This window comes from Mixophyes fleayi, chromosome 6 (genome assembly GCF_038048845.1).
Source record: "Mixophyes fleayi isolate aMixFle1 chromosome 6, aMixFle1.hap1, whole genome shotgun sequence".
Lineage (NCBI taxonomy): Eukaryota > Metazoa > Chordata > Amphibia > Anura > Limnodynastidae > Mixophyes > Mixophyes fleayi.
In genome coordinates this window covers 197,591,767-197,616,265 of record NC_134407.1, presented here as the reverse complement: position 1 = coordinate 197,616,265, position 24,499 = coordinate 197,591,767, and the positions used below count along the sequence as shown (strand labels likewise).

The 24,499-nt window shown below is 43.1% G+C and overlaps 1 long non-coding RNA gene across 2 annotated transcripts in view; it reads left to right on the top strand.

Moving 5' to 3' along the window:
- The first annotated feature begins 5,961 nt into the window (after nt 1-5,961).
- LOC142095132 (uncharacterized) overlaps nt 5,962-24,499 on the top strand; it is a 255,687-nt gene continuing 237,149 nt past the window's right edge. For both annotated transcript variants that reach the window (XR_012677745.1, XR_012677743.1), the window contains exon 1: nt 5,962-6,221. This is a non-coding gene — a long non-coding RNA (uncharacterized LOC142095132). The remainder of the gene's footprint in view (nt 6,222-24,499) is intronic.

Sequence of the window (24,499 nt, the reverse complement as noted above, 5' to 3'; positions counted from 1 at the left end):
TAAGGCTTTAAATAATAAGTATAAAGTCACTATATTGCAGACATAAGCATTGCTTGCTATCCGTGCATAGGTTGATAGAAGGATGTCAGGTTATCATAGGTTTGTAGACGTCAGACAGTCAGTAACTAAGCTGCCCCCACATTGTGGTTATTGACATCCTTCCTGTACGTTTGCAAATGTTCTGTTGGAGGAAACTTGAGCGAGAATATAACACAGCATTGATCATAGTATAATACAGATTATTTGGATTGTGGGTTTCAATGTACGATTTGTGTAGATATCAAAGTTAACCCTATATGCAGTTGTGATACATGGCATTCTGCTGCTTTAGAAGATAAAGCAAAGGGCCTATTTGTGAAGCCCTATACCATGCAGAAATTTGGGCATTTTTAAGTAAAATATTAATATAAGAAAAGCCAAACGCAGGAGATATATCTGCTGTATTGGGTAAATTACCGTATTAACCACAGTTCCCATAATAGTCAATGGGTACTAATGGGTAATAAATGCTCGCGACGGCGTGACGCAGCGACATGCTGCCATTATCGGGCGGCGGCACCTATTTAAGACGCCTGCGCCGAGGCCGCAAAAGTCAGTCGGCAGCGGTGAGCAAGAGGACGGCGTGTGACTGGAGCAGAAGAGAGAAGAGTGGCCGGCAGCGGGGTCAGAGAGCCCTTGTCAGGGCTGAGAGCTACTCTGTCTAGTGAAGACCCGGCAGCGAACAGAATAGTCCCGGCGGCAGTTCCTGGAGGACGGTGGCAGCAAGAAGAGGACCTACGCCGAGGTAACGAGAGGCTCCCTGGATCAGGTAAGGCCCCCTGGGCACCACCTCTTACGGGCCCGCACTCTTTGACACCATCTCTTCTGGCCACTGATTTCTCACCGGGCACAAGGCCCGAGCGGCACCCCAGGCACTAAGCCTGAGTACCAGTTAGGGTCAGGTGGGGTTCACCTGAGTTCCAGCAGTGCTACTGACGGTTCCATGTGGGAACCGCCAGACCCGGCGCCGTTTTGCTGGCAAGTGTAGCCCTGTCACCTAAACTGCTGAGTGGCCCTCACTACTGGTGAGTTCAACGTTTGGGTGAGAACTTTCTCTGTCCCAAATACTCACAGCCCCGTGTCCAGGCCAGAGTAAGACGGGGTGATGGCAGGCGGAATCGAGCGAGTGTCTCCGTTCCTTGTCGTAGCCCTGGACCGCCCCCTTTCCCCCACCCCTCTCCCTTGGTAGGCACGTCTCTTTTGTCTCATCTGCAGGAGGAAGGGGAGCGATCGGACCGAAGTACGGTGGTGGGTTAACTACAGCCGGAAGAAGCAACACCTTCCATAGCAGTCACTCGCGATCAGGTGAGTACCTCTAGTGTAGACCAGGGAAACCGCCCTGGTGGGTACGCGGGGTAGGGACCCCCACACTGCGATCTGGGCAGTTTGATCAAGTTCCATAAAGATTAGCTGTTCGGAACTTGTCCTCGATGGCGCTAGCCGTTGATTCCTATGGGGAGAGCACTGCGATAGAGGGATCTTTGGGTCCCTCAATGCAGCCTTCACGATCACCCGTCCGGTTACTTTCACAAACTTGCTTTGCTCATGCATGACCTCAGGAGTTGAAAGGTAAGTAAAGGCTTCGCTGGGACAGCCTCCTATCGGACGCAGTGTCCTGGTGTGATATTTTAATACATTAGAAAAATAATCACAAGCAACTATGCATGGTGCTGGCTGGTCCTCAGCTAAAAACTCAAGCCTCTCGACGAACAAAACATGTTTGTAAGAATCTATGACCTGCAAACTTGATTTGTTCTGGGGAATAGAACAACTATGCACCTTACACCTATTGCTAGTTCTGTTTTTTCCTCTTGATAAATATTTAGCTAAGAATATTATTGTGTTCTTAGTGATTGGGGCTCAGACTACACTTTCAATGGACCCAGCCAAGTGCGCACATGTAAATCATATTTCCGCGTATTTCTACAAATGTACTAAAAACATGAAAATGTACTATAGTGATATGTAGGAGAGAGAGATACTCACTATCAAGAATAAGTTAATACATAAATGAGCCTGGAACAAGCAGTATTTTAGGAGGAAAAAAAAGAAAAGTAGAAATTAATGAAGAGGGATGTCCTAGAAAGATAATAGACTGGACTTAGAAGTTACACTTTCAAACGTGCATTTCCATGTTCTTGTTTGTGTATGGAGCCCACAGGTTTAACAGATGACTGACCACCTGTAGGTGACGCGAGGAAACAGCTCCCATAACCGGGAAAACACAGGATTTCTAGAGGGGAGTTTTCACACCAGAGCGGGCATGACTGAAATACCAGGGATGTGGCTTTAATTTTAGCAGCTTAGTTAGGTTAGGTACACACTGAAGAATTTTCCGACCGACGTGTTATCTCAAACGATTGTACCTACAACTGAAGGTTCGATCAGTCTGAAGATTCATACGTACACAGTGGACATGATTTACCTTCAGATCTTTGCTCTTCATCTGGTGCTCTAGTCCTCAGAGAATGACAGCACAATATTCATTCATTATTGTCACACTGATGAAAACTGCCTTGTTATAGCTATCCACATGTCCTAACGAATTTTGTTAGCTTCTGTGACTCTGAAACTAAACATTCTGTCTCAGAACGAACAAATAATTATTCCTTCTACAGCACTCTCTACATTTATTCACCGGGACATTCATCGCTAGCATCGGCTGAAAAGAGCCCGACTCTGTAAACTCTATGGAAATCGTGAGCATGAGTGCATACACACTGCATGATCTGTCGGTTGGTCAGAAAATATTAGTATGACCAAATGAAACGATGGCTGTCACCTTGGAATGACTTTCGACCATCATGTCAGTATACACACTAACCTGACTTCCGACTGAATGGTTGTATGACGGCTCATTTGCCCGATTACTGGACGAAAACGCTCCAGTGTGTACCTAACCTTACTCTCCAACTCTTTCCATTCCCTTAAAATACAGGGCGGTGATAGATGAACTACTGTTCGGTGTACAAAGCAATGTGAAGCAGGACATGCCTCCCAACTGCCCCTGCGGTCTAGACAAAGTCCTGACTGAGCAGGATAGTCACACAAAATCAGGACTGTACCACCAGAATCAGTTAGTAGACTGTTCTACTCTCCAACTTGTTCTTGTAGCTTTCACTACCAGCAGCTGCTGATGTCTTAAGCTCAATTGCTGCTTGTCTGGATCCTGGAATGTTGGGGGCCCTATTTGGATAAAGGATAGATATATGAAATATGGAAAGCCTAGCATTGAACACTCTAGGCTGTATGCCTTCCTTCCCCTAACCTGCCCTATAATTAAATCAAAAACACCCACGGTTAATAATTCCGTCCCTTCAACCTGCCCCAACATTACATTAATAGCACTGACATTTAATTGATAGACCAATAGCCCCCTCTCAGGCTGACATAAAATCAGTAACATTCAGAATTAATAAACAGGCCTATGTCCCCCAACATGTCGTGACATTAAATTATTAGTATTCACATTTAATAAATACACCAATACACCTATTGCCCACCTCAAACAGCCCCGGTATTAAATAATCAGTATTCACATTTAATAAATAGTCTCATCCCCAAATTCAGTCCCATATTTAATTGATATCCTTAAAAATCCCTGCATTAAATAGCCCCATCACTCCACCTTAAATTAGCATGACCCAACTATTAAATTAAATAGTCCCTACCATCAAATATTTTAACACCAGCAATAAATGAATACCTTGCAGCCAGGATTAAATGATTAGAACCCACCCTGAACTATATTACATTAAGTGCACCACTTCACCCACACATACCTTCCATCCAATGCTGTACCCTTCTGTATGTCATGGGACACAATTGCTTGTTACAGTCAGAGCAGCAGAAAGCGACAAGGTTAGCAGTGACTGTCATTTCCCTCCTGCATCACGTGTTTTACAAACTGCAGCGTTTGTATTGCTGCATGTTCACGAGGAATGACAGGAGAGTGATGCACGCGTCACGTGTGCCATGATGTCAGAGGGAAGAGAGTAAAGGAATGAAACTATTAAGCTTTGCATGCAGTGAGGGTGATGGTCCCAGGGGAGGGACCCTCTGTGTGGGGGTTTCTGGACAACTGGAAACCCCCCCTAAGCGCACACATGCATAATAGCCTGTGACACATACAGTAACTTCATCGAGAAGTCAAAATTGAGCATAATAGGTTGACGAGCAACAGTGCAGTAATTCTCGTTAAGCTAATGTGAGGGAGTGTAGCGAGGCCGGATGGTCTGCATAGAAGACATACCAGGGGCAGGGCCGCCGAGAGGGGGGGGGGAGCGGGTACAGTTTACCCGGGCCCGGCCATGCCAGGGGGCCCGGGCCGGGCCCTCGCTGCTAATTAATTTTTTTTTTTTTTTTTTTTCCTGTCTTGCGCTTTTTTTTTTAACTTTTAATAATTTTTTTTCCCGCGGGGGGGGGGGGGGGTCTTGGGTTTCTTGGGAGCTGGGAGGAAGAATAAATGTAAAAAAAAAAAAAAATACTCACGTGATCGCGCGGCGCCGTGTCCCTCCTCTCCTCCATTCACACTGACTGCCGGGCGTGACATCATCAAGTCACGCCTGTCAGTCAGTGAGGAGCGCCGCAGCCAGCAGGAAGAAAGAAGACAGAAGAGGAGACAGAAGAGCAGAAAAGAAAAGAAAGAAGTTGACAAAAGGTAAGTAAAGAAACGGAGAGGCAAGGGGAGGAAAACAGAGAGGGACAGTACTATAAAGAAAGGGGACAGAGAAACAGAGGAGGAAAAAAAGGAGAGAGCCACAGAGGAATAAAAAAAAAGTGGGAGAGAGGAACAGAGGAGGGAAAAAAAGGAGAGAGCCACAGGGGAATAAAAAAAAAGTGGGAGAGAGGAACAGAGGAGGAAAAAAAGGAGAGAGCCACAGGGGAATAAAAAAAAAAGTGGGAGAGAGGAACAGAGGAGGAAAAAAAAGAGAGAGCCACAGGGGAATAAAAAAAAAAGTGGGAGAGAGGAACAGAGGAGGAAAAAAAGGAGAGAGCCACAGGGGAATAAAAAAAAAAGTGGGAGAGAGGAACAGAGGAGGAAAAAAAGGAGAGAGCCACAGGGGAATAAAAAAAAAAGTGGGAGAGAGGAACAGAGGAGGAAAAAAAGGAGAGAGCCACAGGGGAATAAAAAAAAAAGTGGGAGAGAGGAACAGAGGAGGAAAAAAAAGAGAGAGCCACAGGGGAATAAAAAAAAAAGTGGGAGAGAGGAACAGAGGAGGAAAAAAAGGAGAGAGCCACAGGGGAATAAAAAAAAAAGTGGGAGAGAGGAACAGAGGAGGAAAAAAAGGAGAGAGCCACAGGGGAATAAAAAAAAAAGTGGGAGAGAGGAACACAGGAGGAAAAAAAGGAGAGAGCCACAGAGGAATAAAAAAAAATTGGGGAGAGAGAAACAGAGGAGGAAAAAAAGGAGAGAGCCACAGGGGAATAAAAAAAAAAGTGGGAGAGAGGAACAGAGGAGGAAAAAAAGGAGAGAGCCACAGGGAAATAAAAAAAAAAGTGGGAGAGAGGAACAGAGGAGGAAAAAAAGAAGAGAGCCACAGAGGAATAAAAAAAAGTGGGAGAGAGGAACAGAGGAGGAAAAAAAGTGGGAGAGAGGCACAAAGTAAAAAAGAAGGGAAAAGCAGCATGGAGGTCGCAGTGTGAGCATAAGGGGGTACAGTGTAGTTGTGATGAAGGGGCACAGTATTGTGTGTGTAATGGCACAGGGGGCTTGTTGCAATGTAGTGTGTGTGAGGTAGGTGGCAGCTAATTAATGGGCGCTATTTTGTTTGTAGGGTGATGGTGAGGCAATTTAATAGTAGGGACTATTAATTTAAGATGGGGTGGTTTGGGGGCTATTGAATCTTGGGGTGAGTTTAGGGAGAATGAGGTCTATTTATTAAATGTGACTCTGAATTATTTAATGGCAGTGATGGTTGCGGGAAATAGGTATTGCTGGGGCTGTTTGCAGGAAGGGAAATAGGTTTATTTATTAAATGTGAATAGTATTATTTTAATGTTGGGGCTGGAGGAAGGCCTAATTATTAATCGTGGGTGCTATTAATTTAACGCTGGGGCTGGCTGTAATTTTCTAAATGTAGCCATTTTTTTTTCAAAATAGGTCCTACAACATTTCTGGATCCGGACAAGCCACAACTAAAGAAAGCAGCAGCCACAGGTGGAGAAAGTGAGAAGAACAGGTAGGAGAGAGCAGCACAGTGTGTGAAATGTTGTGATTCTAGTAGGGACAATACCAATTTTTGGTGAATGTTGTGTCCAATGTAAGGTGTAGGCCAAGACTGAACTGTTTGTGTACACACTGCATTGTTTGTATACTACCCTGTGGTGGTAGATGTCCTGAAAGTCAGGAGTGCTTGAACATATGTGACGCTCCGGCGAATTGAGAGCCTAGTGGTTTTTATGTTAGCCACGCCCCAATGGCACGTTTGCCACGCCCCCAAATGCATGACCACACCTTCCAAAATTTTTGCACCGCCGTTTGGCTAGCCACGCCCCTGAATATATGACCATACACCTAATTTTATTTTGCGCCGCCGTAAGGCGGCGCAAAAATTTTTTGGGGCTTACTTCACTATGAGGGGGGCCCCATGAATTTGTTGTACCCGGGCCCTGAATTCTTCTTGGCAGCCCTGACCAGGGGTCCCACTTAATTAAAGGAGAAGATGTGGATGTTCAGTATTTGAACCCAGTGGTTTCCATATCATAACTTCTCTGAATTTTGGATATGATTTTAGAACGTGGCGGTGGAACTGGGTTTTCCCAATGCTGAGCTACTACGGCCTTAGTTACAAGTATATGACTTGTTACATATCTATTGTGATGCTGGAGCTGTGTGGGGTAATGGCGGAACAGAGCAATTTTTAGTAAGTGGTTGTAGTCTCATGCAGTGACCTGATTTATCAGCTCAAATACGTCTACATAGAGAGCCTGTATCTTTGGGCAGATAGAGAATATATGTAGGAGGGTTCCAGTATTGTCACTGTCCCTCCAACAGAACTTAGAGATTGTAGGCCAGATCTTATGGAGAGTATCCAGCATGAAATCTATGAATAATCTTCACTAACATATCGGAATGATTGATGCACTTAGACATTTTATATACAAAGGATTTCCCCGCTGCTCGTCAGACAGGGAAAGTTGCAGGTTTAGTTTCATTTACATTGTTTTGGTAATTTGATTCCATGGGGGTTCTACCAAGTGGAAATTCCACCCTTCTGGTTTAAGGAAGAGAAAATCAGACCTATATGAGGGGGGTTTCAAAGAAGGGGATGTGTTTCTTGTGAATAAATCCAATGGATTGGGGCAGCATGGTGGCTAAGTGGTTAGCACTTCTGTCTCACAGCACTGGGGTCATGAGTTCAATTCTCGACCATGGCCTTATCTGTGTGGAGTGAGTATGTTCTCCCCGTGTTTGTGTGGGTTTCCTCCGGGTGCTCCGGTTTCCTCCCACACTCCAAAAACATACTGGTAGGTTAATTGGCTGCGATCAAAATTGACCGTAGTCTCTCTTTCTCTCTGTGTGTGTGTGTGTTAGGGAATTTAGACTGTAAGTTCCAATAGGGCAGGGACTGATGTGAATGAGTTCTCTGTACAGCGCTGCGGAATCAGTGGCGCTATATAAATAAATGGTGATTGTGATGAATGGTGGATCTGTAAGTCTTTTTAAAAGTCATGAGAGAGCTGCCTTGCATCTGGATAACATCCATGTTATGCCAGTGAGTAAGGTGTAGATTTGGAATTAGTCTTGAATCTAAGATGGGAAGAAGAGTATTCGTGGTTAGAAACACTTTATCCCAGACATTTACGGAGTTGTGCGCCATAAAGTGGACTTGTTCACAGATCTGTATTTCTTTTCTTATCAATCCAAAGCAGATCCTAGAGTTATGTTTCTCAATTTAAACCCACTGTTTTTGAAGGGGAGGGGCTAGCCAAACTTTAAGTTGGTCCAGTAAGCAAGCCTGCTGAAAGGCTTCTAGTTTGGGTGTGGCTAGACCTCCTTTTAGTCTGGATCTAAACAGACGTTCCCTAACGAGTCTGGGACCTTTGGCTCTCCATACATAATTGAGTGATATTGTATAACATTTGTTAATTCATTTTTGGGGAACTGTATAGGGGATGGAGCAGAACAGATACAAGATCTTTGGGAGTAGCATCTTCTTATCTGCAGCTACTCTGCCCGACCACGAGACCTCGAAACTAGTGCAAGATTTGGTTAATGAGTCAAATTGTTTTAACAATGGTAAATCATTACAATCGATAATGTTCAATAAATTTAGGGGAATATGTACCCCCAGGTATTTCAGAGAGGAAGAAAAACAATGATATTTATAAGAAGATTTGAGTGACTCCTGTGTAAGAATATTAGTAGGACGGGCAATGAAGTTTTGGGGTCAGTTACAAACATCATCTGCAAAGAGGCAGATATTATGATATATATTATATATTATCAATCAGGGTGTCATGATCTGCCTCCGGCTGCACAACAACATCTTCCATTGAGATACTGCTTGCCTCCTGCAACATGCAAGCATGAACTTTGCCTTTATGTGTATCTGGCCTGCAGTACCCCTCTACCACCAGAGGTGCTGCTGTCTCACCATTACACACACCACCTCACTAGCAGGAGTTACCTCATTCCCCAATCAGCACCCCCACCTGTTTGCTTCCTTTATAAGCCTGCCTCTCCCAGTAGTCTGTGGCAGTTCATTGTTGTCTTATCTGTTGTTGCTGACTCTTCTTAGTATCCTGTGTCTCATTTACTAGTATTGACCCAGAAACAGAAAGAAATGGCCTAGGTGCACAGTACTCTTAATTATTTTAAAGTTGGAGATACAGAGAGGTATATAAAACTTAACTTTTATTTATTACAAACAAAAAAGCGAAATAAATCCGACTATCTTCATTTAAAAACAATTGTGTGTGTTTAAAATCCACTGATAGAGTGATTCTGCCTCTTGTTTTATAAGGGATCGATCATAGGTAGTATCATAAAGGAATTGCTAATATAATATGGTATGATAGTGCTGCATGAAAGATTGTCTATCTGTACACTATTGTAAATAGATCCTGGTATAATGACCACTTAGATTGCAGCAGATTGCAGATACGTATAGATGGGTATGGGCAAATTCTGCTATAGAAAAAAAACCTTCTATTATAATACAGCAATGTGTCTTGCTATCTACCTATCTATTGCTCCTTCTCACTTTGGATCTAACGGAGCGGTATGCAGCAATATTCCTAAACGTGTCTTGCTAACTACCTAACTAATGCTCCTTCTAACTTGGGGTATATTGGAGCAGTTTATAACAGAAATTCCCTGCAATCTAGAGAGGCAAGCACTGAATCGGCGGAACGCCGATGCGCGTTTCGCTATGTGTGCTTAATCGTGGTTCAGTGCTTGCCTCTCTAGATTGCAGGGAATCTCTGTTATAAACTGCTCCAATATACCCCAAGTTAGAAGGAGCATTAGTTAGGTAGTTAGCATTTATTTAGCTTTTTTGTTTGTAATAAATAAAAGTTAAGTTTTATATACCTCTCTCTATCTCCAACTTTAAAATAATTAAGAGTACTGTGCACCTAGGCCATTTCTTTCTGTTTCTGGTTCACATTATCTATCGATGGCTGGTGCACCCTCTGTACCTATAGGAAATAATTATTATCTTTCAAAGTAATAAAAGAGGAGTTACTCTTGTTCATTGGTGCGACATAACCTTTGTTTATTTCTATTACTGGTATTGACCCCAGCTTGTTCCTCGGCTTCACTACTCTCCTGACTCAGACCCTGGCACCGTTTTTGACTACTCTCCAGCTCATTCTCTGGTACTTTTGTTGATTTCCTGGCTTTGACCCCTTGGCTTTTTTGACCATCCTCTAGTCTGTCTCCCACTGATCGATCCAGCGCCTTGTATCTCCTGGCAAGACCTCAAGCTCTGCTTATCGTGGTCAGTGTCAGACTGTGGCATGGAGGGCCCAACGGGGGACTGCATTGCTAGGGGCCCACCAGAGGGGGTGTGGCCAGCTATCAGAGGCGAAACCAGACACTAGAGGGGGAGGGGTCAGCCCACGAAGGACAGCTAGCATCATAGTGTAGTATATAAAGAATGCAGTGTGTATATAAAGAGTATACTGTCTTGACCTGCTCCTTAGATTGGGCAGAACAGTCACCAAATATCGGGATTGTCCCACTAGACTAGGCTTGGCTAACCTGTGGCACTCCAGGTGTTGTGAAACTACAAGCCCCAGCATGCTTTGCCAATATATAGCAGCTTATTGCTGGAAGGGTATGCTGGGACTTGTAGTTTCACAACACCTGGAGTGCCACAGGTTAGCCAAGCCAGCACTAGACTCAGAACATTTGACAGACTGTCCTAACTGTTCTTGTCACTTTTACCACCTGTGGCTGCTGGTTTCTTTAGTTGCAGCTTGTCTGGAACCTGGAATGTTGGGGGCCCTATTCGGAAAAAATAATGGGTACATTTAGAAAATTCCAACAAGCCCCGGCGTTAAATCAATAGGACCCACAATTAATAATTAGGCCTTCTTCCAGCCCCAACATATAAGTAATAGTATTCCTATTTAATAAACCTATTTCCCTCCCTCCAGACAGCCCCTGCAATAAATTTATCGCATTTACATATAATAAATATACCTATTTCCCACAACCATCACTGCCATTAAATAATTCATATTAACATTTAATAAATAGACCTCATGCTCCTCAAACTCAACCCCACATTTAATTAATAGCCCCCAAACCACCCCATCTTAAATGAATAGTCCCCACTATAAAATTAAATTGCCCCACTTTCACCCCACAAACAACATAGCACCCATTATTTAGCCACCACCTACCACACACACATTACATTGCCAGAAGCCCGCTGTGTCATTACACACATACATTACTGTGCCCTTCATCACCATGCTGTGCCCCCTTATGATCACAGCGCGCCCTCCATGCTGCTTTTGCCCCCCTTCATCACCCTGTGACATGCTGCTTTGGCTCCCCTTCACACTCTGCCATGCTGCTTTGGCTCCCCTTTCACACTCTGCCATGCTGCTTTGGCTCCCCTTTCACACTCTGCCATGCTGCTTTGGCTCCCCTTCACACTCTGCCATGCTGTTTTGGCCCCCCTTCACACTGTGCCATGCTGCTTTGGCCCATTCAGTGCGAACGGAGAAGAGAGGAGTCAGGGAGCTCCCCGGTCACGTGAGTATTCTTTTTTTTTTCATTTTCTGCTCCCCCCACCAATGAAGAGGGGAGCGATCAGGGTCGGGGCCTACCAGGGGATAGCCCAGTCCCCCGGTGGCCCAGTCCAACTCTGATTGTGGTTTATCCAGCATCTCATCCCTCATACCTCCTGACAAGAACTTGAGCCCTGCTTATTGTGGTTTATCCTGTACCTCGTGCCCCGTGCCCCCTAAGCCAGGCCTCTCTGCTTCTCCAGCCTCTGAGTTAGGTCTACTATCCAGCTTATCTGTACTGCCTCTACAAGCTGTGTTCCCATTTGTGACTCTCAGAGTTATTCAGCCATATTACCTTTGTGTCCTGCTCTGCTATCCCAGTGGCTACCTGTTCGCAGTACATCGCACCTTCCGATCCAGTCTCCTACTGCAGCTACCTGGACCGTGGTGTATACCTGTCACAGAACATAGTACTTTCCAATCCAGTCTCCTACTGCAGCTACATGGATCTTGGTGTTTACCTGCCTGCACCCTCTGATCCAGTTTCCTACTGTTGCTACCTGGACTCTGCTTTCTACCTGCTGCAGATTATGTACCCATCTGATCCAGTCTCCTGCTTGCTACTACCTGGACCTCAGTGAGCACCTCCCGCAGACCTTACTTTCTGCACTCACCGCTGGGCCTCGCTGAGTACTTACATGGAAGGCTGATACCTCTGAAGCAGAAGCCGCTAAGCCCAAACTACCTTGCGGGGGTCACTGGGGAAGACCGTCTGTTCCGTTAGACACCGCTCCTCCCTATAGGAGGTGCTGAACCTAGCAGGATCCAGAATCCCACAGACAGTATGGAACTGCCCAAAAAACTGAGCCTGCCATTGAACGCCTTCTGTCATGTTCAAGGGATTCCTAGTTTATTGGTGAAACACAGAATCTGATGTTCTTTAACCAGGTATGAAAACCTACAATTCCAGATGATCATGGACATTCTTCAACTCTGCTTCCAATTGTCACAAGTGTCTATCCGTGGAGGTGCTTAAACTACTTCCCGTCTCCTTTTCAAATAGTTCTTACTCAAATACCATCTCCGGAACAACAAAATATTTTTCCAGGGAGAATATCTTTTCCGCATTACATCCTCCTGAGACTGTACCTTGTAACAAAGAGACTATTTGTGCTGTACCCATTGCAATACCTGGGGTCTGTGCCTCTGAGGACCTCAAACCAGGAGGCTACTCACATCCATCTTTGTCTGAGGAGGAACAAACACACAGACGGGTAAACCATTTATGCCTTTACTGTGCCAGCTATCCCAAGGTCTCTCTGGTCTCTAAAAACAAATTCAAGTCAGGAGTGTTTACTAAACCTCTTTCTAAGACATCTCTCCAGCCAGCGTCAGAGGGGGGCCTGCCTGTCCTTCCAGCCTCCCTCCAAGTCGTGCGCCCAGTCCCGGGCTTCCCTCCAAGTCGTGCGCCCAGTCCGGGCCTCCCTCCAAGTCGTGCGCCCAGTCCAGGCCTCCCTCCAAGTCATGCGCCCAATCCGGGCCTCCCTCCAAGTCGTGCGCCCAGTCCGGGCCTATCTCCAACTTATGTGCCCAGTCCGAGACGTCTTCTGCCAAGGGTGTCCTGCGCGAGCCCCCAAAGACGTGTGCTCAGCCCGAGTTGGACTTTCTCACTCCATCTAAGGACAATTTAGTGAGTCCTACTGCCCTCCCAGTTGGGGACTCCACTCCTGCTGTCCCAATCAGGGACAGCTCCTGTTCTCAATCCAAATCCCCCCCAAGGATCCTGTTACCCCATCATCTAAAGTTGCCAATGCTGCTGACTCTTCTTTTGTTTTTGAATCACCACCAGCTGCCTTCGATGGGGACATAGGACAATTCAGTTTGCTTGCAAAATTCTGCTTATCGTATTTTTCCTTCTGTACCAAATCTTATTGACATCCAACATAAGCAAGTACTGTCCAATTTTAGAGGGAGGGTGTTGGAATGGGCAAGTCCCTTTATTGAAACCAGAGATCCTATTCTCTCAAACTTACAACTTTTTATGGATGCTGTGGTTGAAGCATTTGTTCCATCTCTTGCCAAGTCAACCTCCAGCACTTCTCCTAAGCCATCTTCTTTACCCCCAGTTACCACAACCTTGAAGTCATCTTCAGTCCATTTTGAGCAACTCTCCAAGAGTTGTACTAAGAAGGGTAAAAAGAAGAGGAATAGGGTTCCTAGGTCTCAACATCCCTTGGGCAAGATTTCTATACCCTTTCCAGCCTTCGACCATGACTTTTCAGCTACATGCCCAATTCTGTACTATGATTCAGACTTTTTTGAGCATTCCTTTGTGTTTTGGGCACCTTGAATCCGCCCTTAAAGGGGCGGGAGGGGGGTACTGTCACGATCTCCCTCCAATTGCACAGCAGAATCTTCCGATGAGATACTGCTAGTCTCCTGCCTGTTAAGAACTATGCATGAAGTGTGTGTGTGTGTGTGTTTCTTTACCCCCAGAGGTGCTGCTATCTCACCATTGCACACACCACCTCACTAGCAGGTGTTTCCCAATCAGCACCCACACCTGTTCGCACTAGGTACCCGTGATGGATTCAGTTGTTCTAATTTTTTCTGCTAAGGCCTCCATTGCCAAAGCGAATATGAGTGAGAGGAGAGAGGACAGCCCTGTGTAGTACCATTTTCAAATTTCGAAATTACAGGAGAGAAGTCCATTGCTGAAGGTACGAGCAGAGGTATTTTTATACATACAATGTGTAACCCCCTTTCTGTGTGTAGTGCAAAGGTTACACAATGCACCTCCTTCTCAAGCCCTGGCTAGCTGATGGGCATGGGTGTAAATGATCAGGGGGTCCCTGCACATGCAGGAATTTTACTACAAAGTCTCTTTGTAAGTAGTGGGACACAGGTGATGTCACTTTGTGGTGCAGTGCAATAAAAGTCACAATAATTTGGGCGCCAGATCATCTCTATGACAAACTGAACTCTTTATTTACACTCCTCTTCCTCCAGCATGATAATCAGAATGGTTGCAGCAATACAGATATATATACAGCTTCTTACTTTCTCCAGCACCGTTCTTAATGTTATCAAGCAGAGAGATCCAAAATAAAGTGTTGCTCCTGTAATTGTGTGGTAGAACTAAGGCTACAAACAGGTGAGATAAATGTTCTGATTGACGTGACCTTTTCACTGAAAGGCTGATTGCAGAGTAGGGAAAGCTGTGCAGTAGTTCTTGGTGAGGTGACTATTTAGATTACTGTTCTTAGCAGAGTGGTGATTACAGGAGTTGAGAGAAAGTGCTTATAGCTGTCATTGTGAACTGTTTTGTGACAGCTGCCTTCTGGAGATAGTGTTGAATCCTCACACTTGTGAGCAATTGGATAAATAGATATATTTGATCGGTGATACTGAAAGGGAGCACTCATTGGTTTTCTAGAATCTCCACAACACAATCAGACTTACCCTGCAATTCTTCTTGTCATTTATTGACATACCAAATTATACCCTTAGTTCAGCTCAGGGTAGCATAGTAGGGTCTAAGGGAACCAGATTTTTTTCTTTAATTCGTATCTCCCACTTGTCAAGATCATTTATTAAAGTTTTGCCTCTAAACCTTTTTGGTTATACAGGAAAGTTCTAGAGAACATCGGGTTTAAGATTCTTTTAACCCGGATGATAGCAATAACAAAATTATACATGGTGAATGAAAAAAGCCCTTTGTGCTTACCTGGGTGTGTTCGCTTCTTGATAAAGCCAATAAATTCTAAATTTGTTTTTATTAAGAATGGTTGTGTGTTTTGCATCTTTTATCTAATATAGCCAGAAATTCTCTGGTACCAACTTCATAGTTCTGTTCAGCTGGAGAAAATTTACTTGAGAAGCAAACACAAGGATGTAATCTCTATGAAACAGATTCAGCCCTGGCACAAACGTCAGAAACATCTACTTCTACAATAAACAGCAGATGACAATCAGGATGGCCCAAAACTGGAGCTGAAACAAAAGCTTTGTTAACTCAAAAGCTGGAAGTGTCGGTGGTCTAGAGGGATGTGTTTGCACCTTTCTTGGTTAAGCCTGTAATAGAGACTACTATAGGGGCTTTATATAGCATTTAAATTAGTGGGTCTGCCCAGTCAAAGATTGATTGCACGTTACACTTTACTCATCTGAGTCATTGTATGTTAGCCAATCGAAGTGGAGGTGAACTTGGCACACTTATCTTGGGAGGAGAGGATAAGGTCCTTCATATTCATGTAAAAATCAATCCTGGTGAACCAATCTGTAATAGTAGGGGCTTGTCTCACTTCCACCAAACTGGTATCACAGCTTTTGCAGCTTCAATCAAATGCTTCACAAGTGACTTTCTGTAAGCAGAGATGGGGATTTCAGTATGTAAAAGAAGCCAGAAGCCCGAGTCTTCTGGTACTGCAGATCCAGTTATCATTGTGGAAACGTGGAAGACCTTTCACCAAAAGGGGGCAATCCACATACAATTCCACCAAATGTGGAATAGGGTTCCTATAGCTACATTACAGCTCCAGCAGGTGGGGGATATTTTTGGGGAATTCTTATTAAGGAGTTTAGGGCACCTGTACCATCTGGTCAAGATTTTAAACTGCATTTCTATGACTGAAGAGCTAGAGAAATAAGTACTAGTCATTTTTACCAAATGAGCCTAGTTAAGGGAGATACTTCAGTCCCCTTGCCAAGCAAGGGTTTTGTTAGGCAATGAAGTATATGTGGACTCCGGCATAATTCGATACATTTGTAAGATACTTTGTTTAGAGTTTTGGGGAGCAAATCACAGATCTTCAAAGAGCATGGTCAAAACCGTGCAAGAAATATTTTAATTGCAAGTATATCCATTGTTCTTTACTGAGAGGAGAGTGACTCCTGTAGGACCAGGAAGGGACGCACGCCACTTGGGTCGCTGACTCCGAGAGCCAGAAGATGTACATTTTAAGTGACCAGGAAATCTTAGGGAGCTTAACACGGGTTCTGATTTTAGACCTAGGAGGACTGCCTCTTCATTTCCTAGGTCCTGTAGCTCTCTTATTTTTAATAGGACATAATGTGGCATAGTGACCACCAACACTATGGACATAGATTAATGGTTATTCACTAGCTCTTCTCTTCACTAGAAAGATGGGAAACTCCTAGTTAACTGGATTAAGAATATTGACAACTCACAACACACCTGTAAACTTTGAGGTCGGTGACAATGTTTAAAAAAAGTTTGAGACTGAAGAATTGCAGAAAATTGTATAAGATTGCCGACTCTTCGCTTGACGCAGAAGGGTACTGAAGAACATCCTTAAGGGCATCTCACAGTCCTACACTGAAATGACTCAAGTGCAGTTATTCTCGAAGGTTTCAACTGCCCAACTGTGAAATGTGGTACAATAAATCTCAGTAGGACAATTTGATTGCCTCAGAGAACATAAAGAGGTTTCAGCAGAGGACTTATCTGGGTCACAATATAACAGAGCAAGAGCTGAAAAGAACGCTTCCGCAGATGGTAGTGTTGGGTCAACTGGTTTCAGAGAGAAGGCCCATGACTGCGGACCTCCCTGGGGAGGAGATATAATAATACCCACATGTTGTGATTAACTGCTAGAAGAGTGTGTGAAAGGCAAATGAAGTTACTGAAGGAGTCTCTATCCACAGTAAAACTATCAAGGAGATGCATCTTGGGCTCCAAGGACGCAGATTGTGTTGATGATGTAGTTCTTGTTCGTTCCTCTTAAGCTGCTTGACGAGCAGCCAGATTCTGTACCGCTTGTTGTAGTCCAAGAATTTGTCTTGACAGCACCTGAGCAGGACCTGGAGTTGTAGGCTGAGTCTCCATGATAACTCACAACACACCTCTGAACTTTTTGAGGCCAATGATAGCAATACTCTGGCAGGAAGAATGTGATTGTGTTGCGGTAAATGATGGTTTGTTGAGATACTGAGGAAGACGACTTCACCCTTACCTCTCACTGTGTCTTCATTAAAGATGGAGTCATTAGAGTTGGTGTACTGCGACAGAAAGGCCAAGCTTCCAAATGCGGAAAAAAGGGTTAGCAAATTTCACAATAAATGGGGCCCATACATAAATACGTTAGTTATTCTCCACAAACTCCTATCATTACATTTTTAGAATCTATCAGGTGGTACCTGCTTAGGCAATTGGAATGAGTTGTAGTCTCTTTGGGTCCGAGATTGGATTTAATATATGGTGGCACCTTAGCTCCCCCCCTCCCCCTTAAACTCATATCATCATGACTCACACTTAGATATATAACCATATGTCTCCTAATGACTTTGCTAGGTAGTCCTACAGATTGAACTTTTTCTTTTCTTTATGTCACTCCATTATATTGAGTGTTTTTTTGTTTTGAAATGGGTTTTTTTTGTGTTTTGTTTTCCAATTATTAATACGGAGTCATAATATGTGACACAATTCAGGGAATTTATAGAGATACTCCTTATAATAACCCCCTAAAAAACTGTATAACTGTTTCCTATGTACATGCTGTTTATTGACAACAACAAAATAAAGATGGTTTATTGAGACTCTGCAGCAGTCGGGGAATAACGACTGAGTCACAGTACTGAATTGGCAATAATAATATGCAGGACAATGGCTGAAGCACAACAGTAACGCAGAGCTAATCAAGAAACAGGATACATGGTGTAGGAGTAGACAGTCACTGGTAATGTAGAAGGATCTCTGAGTCTACTTGAGGCAGACAAGCAGACCACAATTGAAACCACTGAAAAATATACAGCAACAAATCATTTTAGTGAACTATGCAATTAGGTGTATTATTGTGTGATTTTTTTGGTCTTGTTTCCTGAGCAATTAGATTAAATTAACCTAATAATAAATAAATCAATCTCAGCACTAACTCGGTATGCATAGCAGACCAACCCACCCCAACAATACATGACCACTGGAGATGGACATACTGTACAATATTTTCTTTAATTTGTATATACTCACATGCTTAAATGTCAACACACTGTACACAAGACACCAGGCCTGATTCATTAAGGATCTTAACTTAAGAAACTTCTTATTTAAGTCTCCTGGACAAAACCATGTTACAATGCAAGGGGTGCAAATTAGTATTCTGTTTTGCACATAAGTTAAATACTGACTGTTTTTTCATGTAGCACACAAATACTTGATAGCTTATTTGTACACTGAAATTTAAAGTTGATATTTGTGTGCTACATGAAAAAAATAGAACACTCATTTGCACCCCTTGCATTGTAACATGGTTTTGTCCAGGAGACTGAGATAAGAAGTTTCTTAAGTTAAGATCCTTAATGAATCAGACCCATAGTGCAGAGAGGTATGGTGGGAGGTAAATAAATTGTCAGCACTATGATCATGCATATTAAATTCCTTATGTTGTCCTGTAGTTTCCTGTCATGCTGCCTACTTCTCTATAGTGGCACTTGCGTTCTTGTGAAGTTCTGTTCCGCACTACACTGCTGCCCTCTGTTGTCTTTTATTCTATTCAAACTGAAATCTTGTTCTGGGACCCTGAAACAATGAATTACTTCACTGATGCAGCACTGAGAACTGAATTCTGTGTACAGTTCTCTGATATTGCTGTATAATGTAATCAATGACTGCTACTTATTAATTTTTCAGTAACTGTGTGTGTCAGGTACAAGAAGTTTTTTGAAAGTGTATTGGGAGGAGGGATGCGGGAAAGGGAATGTGTGAGTGACAAATTAGGCTATGAAAGCAATATATCCAAATCATCATTTATTTATTTAGCGCCACTAATTTCACAACACTGTACAGAGAACTCACTCACATCAGTACATGCCCCATTGGAGCTTACAGTCTAAATTCCCTAACATACATACAGACAGACAGACAGGGGTCAATTTGATAGCAGCCAATTAACCTACCAGTATGTTTTTGGAGTGTGAGAGGAAACCGGAGCACCCGGAGGAAACCCACGCAAACACAGGGAGAACATACAAACTCCACACAGATAAGGCCATGGTCGGGAATTAAACTCATGACCCCAGCGCTGTCTGGCATCGTGTATAAAGGTTTATTATCTGAAACTCTAGCATTAGCATAAATTCTTTTCCCAGAGACCCTTTGAGAATTAAATTAGAATTATCTATAATTATGTCTTATTTTGGCCCAAAATGTGGTTCAAGTTAAACCCCTTAAGGGTGTAACTATAGCTTGTAGTTCTTTTTTTTTTTGTCCTGATCAATTTTAGCATTTTATGCTATGTGTAATTTAGTCATTTTATATGTTTAGGATCAGAGTTAAATTTTATAGGACTGAAGGTTTTCCACTGCCCCTACAATGGCCAAGCACTCTTTCAATGGCGGATCACCCAACTTCCTTGTTCAAAGGTTTCTGGTTTAAATAAGTCAGTGCTCCTGCCGGGTACTCTGGCCGAGTACTGCTCCAATCCTTACCGGGATGTATCAGTCAGCACAAAAAAGTCTTTTCTACAGTTTTAAGCTCCTCCTGCTTGAGAATCGACCTTTTCAAATATAGAAATGATAAGTGTGTGTCCAGTCAACCACTTCTTAATGAGATCAGTCAGGAGCTTGATTACAGTGCTACAGTCAGGGACACACTGTCTGTAGAACCCTGCAGTGACTAAGAACAATAGTATCTGTCTGAGTCACAGGCTGAGGCAAGCCTCAGACAATCTCTACTTTCTCTGGTGGTGGCCTAAATCATCACACACACACACACACACTCGATGTCCGAGGTGCTGTACTGCTTGACATCCCAACGAGATATTCTCATTAGTTAGCCATTGCTCCCAGATCCTCCTTAATATATGTCCTACTTGTCATCCCGGGTCTTACTCTAGATGGCTGTGCTATCTAAATAGGCCTGGGCAGATTCCAGCAGGTGGCTTACTCTGTGCTGGAAGGTGGCCGTTTCAAACTCATACAAACCGAATGAGGTGATGAACCCAGAACTCTTGTGCCTTTGTGGACCAGGACAGAGGCGTTTGCCAAAAAGCAGAAATGCACCAGGCTCTTGCTAACCCATCTGAGGATCAAAATACGGTTGATAGGCAGCAAAACCACTTAAATAGTTCTACCAGCACTGTGTTGATTTGTCCTTGTTAGGGGGCAACACAGCAAACGCGGTCAGTGTTCTATGGGATGCCTGTATAACAACCAACTCCATTATCTCCCTAACTATACTCTCCCCAACCACCGGTGAGGCATGGTAAGCAGGCTGCCTAGTTGACCAATCTGCATCTGTTTGTACAAGAGGCAACACCAAGGGAGCTCTGGTTTCCTGATGAAGTGCTCCTCAGGAGGACTGCATCACTGCCTCCAGCTGCTTTCTTTGGGCGACACTGAGCTGTTGGACCCAAGAAAACTTCTTGTACACCACCACCATTACCCTCTGTATCTGCAAGGTCAGATAATGGGTCCCTACCTGGTTTCCTGATCAGTAAGCTGCATAACTACTATTAAAGCCACAAGATCTTGGAATGATGTGGCATGAGCATGTTCACCCACCATTTCTATCAAACACTACACTATTGGTGTCACTCAGATGCTTTGTGTACAGTCCAACCCATGCAGCCTGCAGAACAAGCACCTTCTGCCATTATTCAAAAACTCTACTTTAAATACGCTGATCAACCCAAGTCTTCTGCTTGGTCTGCACTTTAGTATGTAGGAGGCAGGAGTTAGTCTCCCGTCCAAAGTCACAAATACCCATAGAATCTGCTTTACAGTCCCACTGAACATCTGGCCAAGTCTGTTTTTGGGTGGGAGGGGGCAGTATGACCTGCTTCCCCTCATTGTTTAGGTTCTCACTGGGAAACTTTGTTCTGCGGACTAAGACCTCAAAGTGAATCCTTTTTATGTTTTTACCTCACAGTATATATGCAAGCTAGTTTTGCGCCACTTTTACCTCACAAAAATGAATTTTTCCTCCTGTAATGTTGGCAGCTATAAACACACACAATCATTCAATGCGCCGCCATTCTGCCCCAAGCATCCCCACAGACAAGCAGATGATGTGGTTGGTATAGACTAGGCCAAGCCAACCTGTGGATCTCCAGGTGTTGTGAAACCACAACTCCCAGCATGCCCTGTAAGCTATTAGCTGGCTAACTAATGGCAATGCATTCTAGGGGTTGTAGTTTCACAACACCTGGAGAGCCACAGGTTGGCCAGGCCTGGTATAGAGATTAAGAGGAACAGATATTTTGTCATTCTGGATGGATCTAAGAAAATGAGGCACTGCACATGAAGTAATTTAGTGTAGCATCATATTACAATCTATGCTACATTCAAAACCTTTTATCCTTTTTCAGATCCTGTGAGTCATTCCTCCTTGTCGTATCCAATTTTGTATGTCTCCCAGACTGCTTATTGTTTTCAGATTGTGCTATATATATTGTCTGTAGAAACCCATTGGAGCCCAAAATGCATGTTCTAAATAAACTATATAAAAAATAAATTTAGCTAGTGTTCCAGCAATATGTGTAGTTTACTTGGCTGCGTGTTGAAGCTAGATCGCAAATGTAATAATAGATATGAACAAATCTCTTATACATGGGACAGAACCACCGGAAATACATTACATGTATTGTAAAACCTTTTGCTTGAAATACCAAAACCGATCATTCCCTAGCTAAATTTTCCATATTATTCAGAAACATGGTGCAGAGATAGCAGCCAGCTAAAGAGAAAACCACTGGTCAAGTTTGTGAAATTATCCCTTTATTCAATAAAGGGTCAACATTACAGTATATTATATTAAACTTTGTTCATATTCAGTTGTTCTCATTAGAAAGCTGAAAAGCAAAAGACCATTAAGAGTGCACAAAAAAACGGAAACCGTCTGAATTTTCACTTGGCACAAAGTGTTGGTACAAAACGCCGGCTTTGTGATGTGTAACGCAAACCTACTAAAGAAATGTGTCCTTGGCAGAGGATTGTAAAATATCACCTTATGTCAAAGCAGCAGGGTTCATAAGTAAAACCAACCCATTCTCATTGTCCTAAACCAGACTATAGAAACAATATGGCAGAAGCAGAGCATATTTTAAAAAAGGACAGCTGTGAATTTTTAAAAAAGCTTTTATGATTTTTAAGACCGAACATTGTGAAAGTTAACTTTTTTCTTTCATACTGGATTTTCACACACACAGAATCATTTATGTACAGTCCGTCTAACAGAGCAACCAGTATCCAGCATACACAGTATAAAGCCAATGGCCATCACATACAGAGGTGGCTTAAACTGGCCCTTAATTCCTTAGTTCTCCAGCAGCATAAGGGCTATTAACCACTGGCATTCAAACTGTGCGTCTGACTAGTGTTTAAAACACGAGCAAGCCAACACATGTAAAAATAAAACCCCTATTACTATGCCAGACATTATTTCTTTACTCAACGTAGAGAGCTCCCATTTTAATGGCCCATCCACTTCAATGGGGTTTGAACATGTAGCACATGTGCTGGAAATCCCATTGAAACAAATGGGTTATTGAAAAACTCCGTGTTGCAGTGCATATAAAACACACAGCGGTCATAGGCTTTTGCACATGTTTGTATGTTAGTACATTGGGCACTATGCACCTATTGGTTGCAGAAGTCACCAAGACAGAACCCTGTAAAAACCAGCTGCATATTTAACCTGCAAACATTTTAAATGAACAGAAAGTGAAAACTTTTCCAGCAATTCGACAATGCACTTCCAAAGCTTATGAGTAAACAAGATTTGAGTTGAACAGATTTTAAGAATAGTGTCCCTTTAACTGCATCTGCTAGAACATATTTCCCTCATCGCCTTTAGATCATCGACATTTACATAATGCCAGCACATTCCACTGTGCTTTTGGGAACATACACAGCGATAAAAACAAGACTAACAACCCTAAGGCAGCTATAAAAGCAGAGAGGAAGAGTATCTGCATGTTTAACAGAAACCATGGAATGTAATGTTTACTCCCAGCTGTACCATGTGATCTCTTGGCCACTGAATGTATACAACACCTGGATTGGAAGGTAAGAGCTCCGACGTTACACAATGTAAGCTCTAACAAGCAGGACCCTTCACATTCGGTTTCATGGTTTGTTACTTTATTGTTAATCATGGGATGATCATTTTTTACTTCTCCCTGGTTATGCGCACTGGACTATATAGATAAAGGGTGCTAATCATGGAAAATATTACAACAGAGGGGAACATGTCAGAATAGTAAGTATTTTTTTTTAATCTCCCCAGTTCAATGAGCAGAGATCACATTCTTACAAAATGATCCATCCAATACCGAAATAGGACAGTTGTTGGGTGAACTTTGCCTAAATGTAAATCAAAGTACAGTGAAGAACGATTTTGAAGGCTTAAGAGTAAGTCCTACTACTCTATTACTGTAACCTTGGCTAGAGAAGGTAACCTGGAACAAAGACATGCTGAAGGAAAATTGAAAATAGTAATTAGAAAAAAAAAAAAAAAAAAGTAAAATTTAATCAACGATCAGATCTACATACGAAAAGGAGGCCGTGTTCATATGGGTCTATGAGCAACAAAACAGAGTCCGGGAACGTCCCAGAGTTATTGAAATAAACCAGAAGATTCCCAGTACACGCAGCCTTTTTAATGGCCAGTTAGGTAATATTAGACTTACTTGGCTGTCAGTCACCCCGTGTATGGGCACAAAAGACAGTCGATGTCTGTCTATATCTATATGGATAATCGTATCTGACCATGTATGATGGAGTCACCCAATTGCACTAAGGTAGCTCCAGCAGATCCAAACATTTGGCCCTAGCCACGAACACCGAGATGTTTCAGAATTGTCCGTGCCCTTCTATGTAAGTGTACGGCCAATTCTAAGTGCCAGCTGCCCAAACATCAAGCCAAACAGACCATGAATGACCTCCCCTACATGTAAACTTAGGTGATTTTTAAGTACAAATGTGGTGCAGGCCTGTGATCACTTAACCATTTAGGGACGGATGCAGAGTTATTCACAAAACGGGCATAATTTATCCTTAAATAAAAAGCACAGGGTGTAAAACAGACACCCTCATACTGAGATCGGTTTAGGTCGGCACTAGTGGCTTATGTCCACACGTCACAGACACTTGCCTCCATTTTTTATCCATTTGTTTTATGTGCAAACAACGCATTTGCAATTAAGCATCTGTAAAATAATATTTTTTTAAAAAAAAATTCTCCGATACAACAGAAACCATTCCGTCTTGTGTACAAAAATAAAAAAAATGGCTTAAACATGCACACAAAAGT